Source organism: Ranitomeya variabilis, chromosome 4 (assembly GCF_051348905.1).
Source record: "Ranitomeya variabilis isolate aRanVar5 chromosome 4, aRanVar5.hap1, whole genome shotgun sequence".
Lineage (NCBI taxonomy): Eukaryota > Metazoa > Chordata > Amphibia > Anura > Dendrobatidae > Ranitomeya > Ranitomeya variabilis.
Window position 1 is genome coordinate 322,152,504 of NC_135235.1, and position 8,989 is coordinate 322,161,492.

Consider the following 8,989-nt stretch of genomic DNA (forward strand, 5'->3'; position numbering starts at 1 on the left):
CTGGCATATTTGCAATTCTCCGGAATAAAGCTTGGTGTGGATGTTACAAAATAGTCATTGCAGCCATAGATTAATTCATTGGGATGTTCAGTTTCTACAATGGGGTCGCTTTTTTAATTTATCTGCTGTTCTGGCACCTTCGGGCTCCGTAAATGTCGCCCGTAAGCTATTCTAGCAAAATCTTCCATATTCCTTATAAAATACTGTGTGCCACCTATGGGTTCAAAATACTTATTATACCACTAGATGAATTCCTTAAGCAGTGAAGTTTACAGTTTACAATATGAGGTCACTTGTTGGGGTCTCTGCTGTTCTGACACCTTAGGGGCTGCCACATTCCATAAAAATTGCATAACAAACTGTGGGGTCCACTTTCTCTTACTATCCCTTGTGGAAATTATACATTTGATGCTAAAACAGTATTTTAGTGGAAAAATGATTTTTTTTCATATCTAAATGTTATAAAGTTTTGTGAATAACCTGTAGATTACAAATGTTCAATACACCCCTAGATGAATTCCTTGAGAGGTGTATGGGATCACTTGTGGGGGTTTCTGCTGTTTTGGTACCCACGGGCTATGCAAATAAGACATGATATCTGCAATCTATTCCAGACAAATTTATGATCCAAATACCAAATGTCACTTCTTCCCTCCAAGCCTTGCCTTGTGACCAAACAGAACTTTTTGACTACGTGTCCATTTAAATCTGAATAGGTCCCTAAAGAAACAGGTTTTATAAATTTCTTGAAAAAATGAGCAATTGTTACTAATCTTTTAACAGCTCTAACATCCTAACAAAATAAAATTACATTTGAAAAATGATGCACATGTAATGTAGACATATGAGAAATGTTATTTATTAATATTTTGTACAGCATGACTAACTAGTTAAGGATATAAAGATTGAAAGCTTGAAAATTGCTACTTTTACACAAATTTTCACCAAAATTTAGATTTTTTTTTCACAATTGAACGCAAAACATATCAACCTTAATTTACCACTAATAAAGTACGAAGTGTCAGAAAAAAGTAATCTCAGAATCACTGATATACGTTAAAGCATTCCAGAGTTGTCACAACATGAAGTGACACTGGTCTAATTTAAAACATTTTGCCATTCTCCTTCACTAAGAGGGTCACTAAGAGGTTAAAGAAATCAGTCTGGTTTTGGGTGTATTAAAGCTATTTGTTCAATTGAATAATAATGATTGGCACTGTTCATGAGATACAATAGACTGCAAAGGTAACACTTTTGTGGAGCCTTGTAGTTTCATCAGCAACTCAGCATCAGTAGAGACAAGCACATACCAAGGACCACCTAAGCCAACTGTGAACACAGGACATTTGTTATGTAAATGACATGGTTAATTGTATAGAAAGCCATATGAAAATGAAATGGATACAAATAAATTGAAGATCCCCATATATATTTCGTAATCCTTGTCCAACGCAATAAAATTTGATCACTGTCTAATGCAAATGAAGGTGTCCTGATTGCTTCACAAGATACACATGAGTGTGTAAATTGATATGAAATAGAAAATAGTTAATTAGTTAGAACTTAGAATTTTGTAGACATTGAGTTTGAGCTTATCACACCTCATGTCATGTCTGGTAACAGCAAAGATTGATAATGATTTTCTTCCTCAAAGTATCAGACCACAGGGATAAACATTTTCTTAAAATTCAGTAATGTCAGCTATTGTAAAGGAAATATTCCCATAAGTTTAACAAAAAGGTAATTAACCTAAATTATATTTAAAAACTTGATGGAATAATGGACAGAAACCAAACTTAATTTCATCTTAGGGTCTATATGAATGAGGTAAGTATGGAATTCGACTTCTTCAGTGGAGGCCATCACTATGAGTAAAATATTATTTATATATCGCAAAAAACTCAGCTGAAATTGTGGGTTAGCCTCTACATTAGACCCCATGGCGGTACCCCTTTATTAACCCCTTCATGACCCAGCCTATTTTGGCCTTAATGACCTTGCCGTTTTTTGCAATTCTGACCAGTGTCCCTTTATGAGGTAATAACTCAGGAACGCTTCAACGGATCCTAGCGATTCTGAGATTGTTTTTTCGTGACATATTGGGCTTCATGTTAGTGGTAAATTTAGGTCGATAATTTTTGAGTTTATTTGTGAAAAAAACGGAAATTTGGCAAAAAATTTGAAAATTTCGCAATTTTCACATTTTGAATTTTTATTCTGTTAAACCAGAGAGTTATGTGACACAAAATAGTTAATAAATAACGTTTCCCACATGTCTACTTTACATCAGCACAATTTTGGAAACAATTTTTTTTTTTGCTAGGAAGTTATAAGGGTTAAAATTTGACCAGTGATTTCTCATTTTTACAACAAAATTTACAAAACCATTTTTTTTAGGGACCACCTCACATTTGAAGTCATTTTGAGGGTTCTATATGGCTGAAAATACCCAAAAGTGACACCATTCTAAAAACTGCACCCCTCAAGGTGCTCAAAACCACATTCAAGAAGTTTATTAACCCTTCAGGTGTTTCACAGCAGCAGAAGCAACATGGAAGTAAAAAATGAACATTTAACTTTTTAGTCACAAAAATGATCTTTTAGCAACAATTTTTTTATTTTCCCAAGGGTAAAAGGAGAAACTGGACCAGGGACGTTGTTGTCCAATTTGTCCTGAGTACGCTGATACCTCATATGTGGGGGTAAACCACTGTTTGGGCGCACGGCAGAACTCGGAAGGGAAGGAGCGCCATTTGACTTTTTGAATGAAAAATTGGCTCCAATCTTTAGCGGACACCATGTCGCGTTTGGAGAGCCCCCATGTGCCTAAACATTGGAGCTCCCCCACAAGTGACCACATTTTGGAAACTAGACCCCCCAAGGAACTTATCTAGAAGCATAGTGAGCACTTTAAACCCCCAGGTGCTTCACAAATTGATCCGTAAAAATGAAAAAGTACTTTTTTTTCACAAAAAAATTATTTTAGCCTCAATTTTTTCATTTTCACATGGGCAACAGGATAAAATGGATCCTAAATTTTGTTGGGCAATTTCTCCTGAGTACACCAATACCTCACATGTGGGGGTAAACCACTGTTTGGGCACATGGTAAGGCTCGGAAGGGAAGGAGCGCCATTTGACTTTTTGAATGGAAAATTATCTCCATCGTTAGCGGACACCATGTCGCGTTTGGAAAGCCCCTGTGTGCCTAAACATTGGAGCTCCTCCACAAGTGACCCCATTTTGGAAACTAGACCCCCCAAGGAACTCATCCAGAGGCATAGTGAGCACTTTAAACCCCCAGGTGCTTCACAAATTGATCCGCAAAAATGAAAAAGTACTTTTTTTTCACACAAAATTTCTTTTAGCCTCAATTCTTTCATTTTCACATGGGCAACAGGATAAAATGGATCCTAAAATTTGTTGGGCAATTTCTCCTGAGTATGCCGATACCTCATATGTGGGGGTAAACCACTGTTTGGGTGCACGGCAAGGCTCGGAAGGGGAGGCGTGCCATTTGACTTTTTGAATGGAAAATTAGCTCCAATCGTTAGCGGACACCATGTCGCGTTTGGAGAGCCCCTGTGTGCCTAAACATTGGAGCTCCCCTACAAGTGACCCCATTTTGGAAACTAGACCCCCCAAGAAACTTATCTAGATGCATAGTGAGCACTTATAACCCCCAGGTGCTTCACAGAAGTTTATAACGCAGAGCCGTGAAAATAAAAAAATAATTTTTCTTTCCTCAAAAATGATTTTTAGCCCAGAATTTTTTATTTTCCCAAGGGTAATAGGAGAAATTGGACCCCAAATGTTGTTGTCCAGTTTGTTCTGAGTACGATGATACCCCATATGTGGGGGTAAACCACTGTTTGGGCGCACGGCAGGGCTCGGAAGGGAAGGCACGCCATTTGGCTTTTTGAATGGAAAATTAGCTCCAATCATTAGCGGACACCATGTCGCGTTTGGAGAGCCCCTGTGTGCCTAAACATTGGAGCTCCCGCACAAGTGACCCCATTTTGGAAACTAGACCTCCCAAGGAACTAATCTAGATGTGTGGTGAGCACTTTGAACCCCCAAGTGCTTCACAGAAGTTTATAACGCAGAGCCAAGAAAATAAAAAATAATTTTTCTTTTCTCAAAAATGATTTTTAGCCCACAATTTTTTATTTTCCCAAGGGTAACAGGAGAAATTGGACCCCAAAAGTTGTTGTCCAGTTTCTCCTGAGTACGCTGATACCCCATATGTGGGGGTAAACCACGGTTTTGGCACACGTCGGGGTTCGGAAGGGAAGTAGTGACGTTTTGAAATGCAGACTTTGATGGAATGCTCTGCGGGCGTCAGGTTGCGTTTGCAGAGCCCCTGATGTGCCTAAACAGTAGGAACTCCCCACAATTGACTCCATTTTGGAAACTAGACCCCCAAGGGAACTTATCTAGATGTGTAGTGAGCACTTTGAACCCCCAAGTGCTTCACAGAAGTTTATAACGCAGAGCCGTGAAAATAATAAATGTGTTTCCTTTCCTCAAAAATATTTTTTTAGCCCAGAATTTTTTATTTTTGCAAGAGTAACAGGAGAAATTGGACCCCAAAAGTTGTTGTCCAGTTTCTCCTGAGTACGCTGATACCCCATATGTGGGGGTAAACCACTGTTTGGGCACATGCCGGGGCTCGGAAGGGAAGTAGTGACGTTTTGGAATGCAGACTTTGATGGAATGGTCTGCGGGCATCATGTTACGTTTGCAGAGCCCCTGATATGCCTAAACAGTAGAAACCCCCCACAAGTGACCCCATTTTGGAAACTAGACCCCCCAAGGAACTTATCTAGATGTGTGGTGAGCACGTTCAACCCCCAAGTGCTTCACAGAAGTTTACAACGCAGAGCCGTGAAAATAAAAAATCATTTTTCTTTCCTCAAAAAAGATGTTTTAGCAAGCAATTTTTTATTTTCACAAGGGTAACAGGAGAATTTGGACCCCAATATTTGTTGCCCAGTTTGTTGTGAGTACGCTGATACCCCATATGTGGGGGTAAACCACTGTTTGGGCACACGTCAGGGCTCAGAAGGGAAGTAGTGACATTTGAAATGCAGACTTTGATGGAATGGTCTGCGGGCGTCACATTGCATTTGCAGAGCCCCTGATGTGCCTAACCAGTAGAAACACCCCACAAGTGACCCCATTTTGGAAACTAGACCCCCGAAGGAACTTATCTAGATGTGTGGTGAGCACTTTCAACCCCCAAGTGCTTCACAGAAGTTTACAACGCAGAGCCGTGAAAATAAAAAATCATTTTTCTTTCCTCAAAAAAGATGTTTTAGCAAGCAATTTTTTATTTTCACAAGGGTAACAGGAGAATTTGGACCCCAATATTTGTTGCCCAGTTTGTTGTGAGTACGCTGATACCCCATATGTGGGGGTAAACCACTGTTTGGGCACACGTCAGGGCTCAGAAGGGAAGTAGTGACATTTGAAATGCAGACTTTGATGGAATGGTCTGCGGGCGTCACATTGCATTTGCAGAGCCCCTGATGTGCCTAACCAGTAGAAACACCCCAACAACGCAGAGCCGTGAAAATAAAAAATAATTGTTCTTTCCTCAAAAATTATGTTTTAGCAAGTAATTTTTTATTTTTGCAAGGGTAACAGGAGAAATTAGACCCCAACAGTTGTTGCCCAGTTTGTCCTGAGTACGCTGGTACCCCAAATGTGGGGGTAAACCACTGTTTGGGCGCACGTCGGGGCTTGGAAGGGCGGGAGCACCATTTGACTTTTTGAACGCAAGATTGGCTGGAATCAATGGTGGCGCCATGTTGCGTTTGGAGACCCCTGATGTGCCTAAACAGTGGAAACCCCTCAATTCTAACTTCAACACTAACCCCAACACACCCCTAATCCTAATCCCAACTGTAGCCATAACCCTAATCACAACCTTAACCCCAACACACCCCTAACCACAACCCTAACCGCAACACACCCGTAACCCTAATTCCAACCCTAATCCTAACCCTAATCCCAACCGTAACCCTAATCCCAACCCTAACCACAACTGTAACCCCAACACACCCCTATCCGTAACCCTAACCACAAGCCTAATCTTAACCCTATTTCAAACCCTAGCCCTAATTCCAACCCTATCTCTAATCCTAACCCTAAGGCTATGTGCCCACGTTGCGGATTCGTGTGAGATTTTTCCGCACGATTTTTGAAAAATCTGCAGGTAAAAGGCACTGCGTTTTACCTGCGGATTTACAGCAGATTTCCAGTGTTTTTTTTGTGCAGATTTCACCTGCGGATTCCTATTGAGGAACAGGTGTAAAACGCTGCGGAATCCGCACAAAGAATTGACATGCTGCGGAAAATACAACGCAGCGTTTCTGCACGGAATTTTCCGCACCATGGGCACAGCGGATTTGGTTTTCCATAGGTGTACATGGTACTGTAAACCTGATGGAAAACTGCTTCGAATTCGCAGCGGCCAATCCGCTGCGGATCCGCTGCCAATCCGCGGCCAATCCGCTGCGGATCCGCGGCCAATCCGCTGCGGATCCGCGGCCAATCCGCTGCGGATCCGCTGCCAATCCGCTGCGGATCCGCGGCCAATCCGCTGCGGATCCGCGGCCGATCCGCTGCCGATCCGCTGCGGATCCGCGGCCGATCCGCTCTGTGTGCACATGCCATAACCCTACCCCTAACCCTAACCCTACCCGTAACCCTAACCCTACCCCTAACCCTACCCCTAGTTCTAACCCTAGTTCTAACCCTAACCCTAGTGGAAAAAGAAAAAAAAATATTTTCTTTATTTTATTATTGTCACTACCTATGGGGGTGATAAAGGGGGGGGGTTTATTTATTATTTTTTTATTTTGATCGCTGTGATAGAACCTACCACAGCGATCAAAATGTACCTCTAATGAATCTGCCGGCCGGCGGGCGCACTGAGCATGCGCCCGCCATTTTGGAAGATGGCGGCGCCCATGATGGAGGCGGACGGGGACCGGGAGCCTCGGTAAGTATAAGGGGGGGGAGATCGGGGCACGAGGGGGGCGTCGGAGCACGGGGGGGTGACATAGGAGCAGGGGGGGAGCGGGCAGGAGGACGGGGGAGCGGACAGCAGGACGGGGGAGCCGGCAGGCGGACGGAGGGGACCGGACCCTATAACGGAGCACTGGGGGGGCGATCGGTGGGGTGTGGGGGGGTCACATTAGTGTTTCCAGCCATGGCCGATGATATTGCAGCATCGGCCATGGCTGGATTGTAATATTTCACCAGTTTTTTAGGTGAAATATTACAAATCGCTCTGATTGGTAGTTTCACTTTCAACAGCCAATCAGAGCGATCGTAGCCACGGGGGGGTGAAGCCACCCCCCCTGGGCTGAAGTACCACTCCCCCTCTCCCTGCAGATCGGGTAAAATAGGAGTTAACCCTTTCACCCGATCTGCAGGGATGCGATCTTTCCATGACGCCACATAGGCGTCATAGGTCGGATTGGCACGGGTTTTCATGACGCCTACGTGGCGTCAAAGGTCGGGAAGGGGTTAAATAAAAAAATCACTTCTAATATAAAGATATTTTCAAAAACAACAATTATCAAGAGAGGTAAAATTATTGTTGGGAAATACTGTTGTAAGTTCTGATAGTGTTTGTGCGGCAGACCTTAGCCAACTCCATTTCATAATCAATAAACGTGCAATAAGTTAGTATGTCAAAAAACATTAATTTGTAATTATTAATAATTATTTGACCAGAAATGTTAATAAGAACGCCAGATGTGTCTTTGATAAAAGTTGACATTTATTAATTTGTGTAGGACCCTGTACCTGTAAGTAGCGTTACTAGAATTTATGGAACCCATCCAAGAGAAAATAGAATGAGCTGATTGTGTTGTTTCAGGTATTGTCTTTTCTGCCCAAGAAGATTCATATCTGTCATATGGTATATGAAAGAGTAATGACAGTACAAAACTGGGCAAACTTGTTAAATAGCCATTATAAATCAATACATAACTTGTTTTGTTATATACTATTTACCCATCTTACCCATCTATGTCAATTTTTGGCTATCAAAATTTAATATTAGCAAAATCTATGACAATATAAGAAAAACAGACATTAAATAGAGCATTTAATTTGTTCCGTATTTGTATCACACTATAACTTAAATGTAAAAAATAAATATGTATAATACACATGAGAGGAAGAAAGAGTAAAAATGTATATTTATAACTAAAATCCTAAATAAAATTAATTTTTTAGAAAGTTTCATTTTTCAATCCATAAGCCAGTCAGGTATAATAATAATAATAATAATAATAATAATAATAATAATAATGGCTCTTTTAGTATTATCCAATTGACTTAACAGGCACTATAGACATTGCAGAGGTCACATTAGTCCTGATCCTTGTAATCCCTCCAGCAACTCAGCATGAGAAGAGACATGAACATACCCAGTACCGAACTAAGTCAACTGAACATAAAGGGTATTTATTTATATATAGATTATTATTATTATTATTATTATTATTATTATTTATATAGCACCATTAATTCCATGGTGCTGTACATGAGAAGGGGTTACAATAAAATAAAAATATAACTTACAGTAAACAAAACTAACAACGACAGACTGATACAGAGGGGAGATGAGCCTGCTCTGAATGGGTTAATCACACAAGGAATAGACATATTGTAAGTGTGATAAATTTATAGCTAAATAGGTACAAAATAAATAAATAAATGGCCACCATATGTTTTATTTCCCTTGTTAATTTCCCTCATATTATAAACATTGCCAATATCAATATTTTTGATAACCAAATGGAAATCAACATTGATAAGTAAAAATTGTATACAGCACATAACATGTAACACCTTTGTTTAGTTTGGTAAAATAATTATTATCAAACTACTAGACACTGGCGCTGACCACTAGGGGAGGACAAAAAAGGTGTACAGTTGCTGCTGGTGAATAACAGGTGCTGTGTCTG

The 8,989-nt window shown here is 40.7% G+C and overlaps 1 long non-coding RNA gene across 1 annotated transcript in view; it reads left to right on the forward strand.

Annotated features, from left to right (window-relative positions):
- LOC143768899 (uncharacterized) overlaps positions 1 to 8,474 on the forward strand; it is a 36,628-nt gene extending 28,154 nt beyond the window's left edge. Inside the window, exon 5 of the long non-coding RNA XR_013214107.1 lies at positions 8,365 to 8,474. This is a non-coding gene — a long non-coding RNA (uncharacterized LOC143768899). The remainder of the gene's footprint in view (positions 1 to 8,364) is intronic.
- Positions 8,475 to 8,989: the final 515 nt, after the last annotated feature.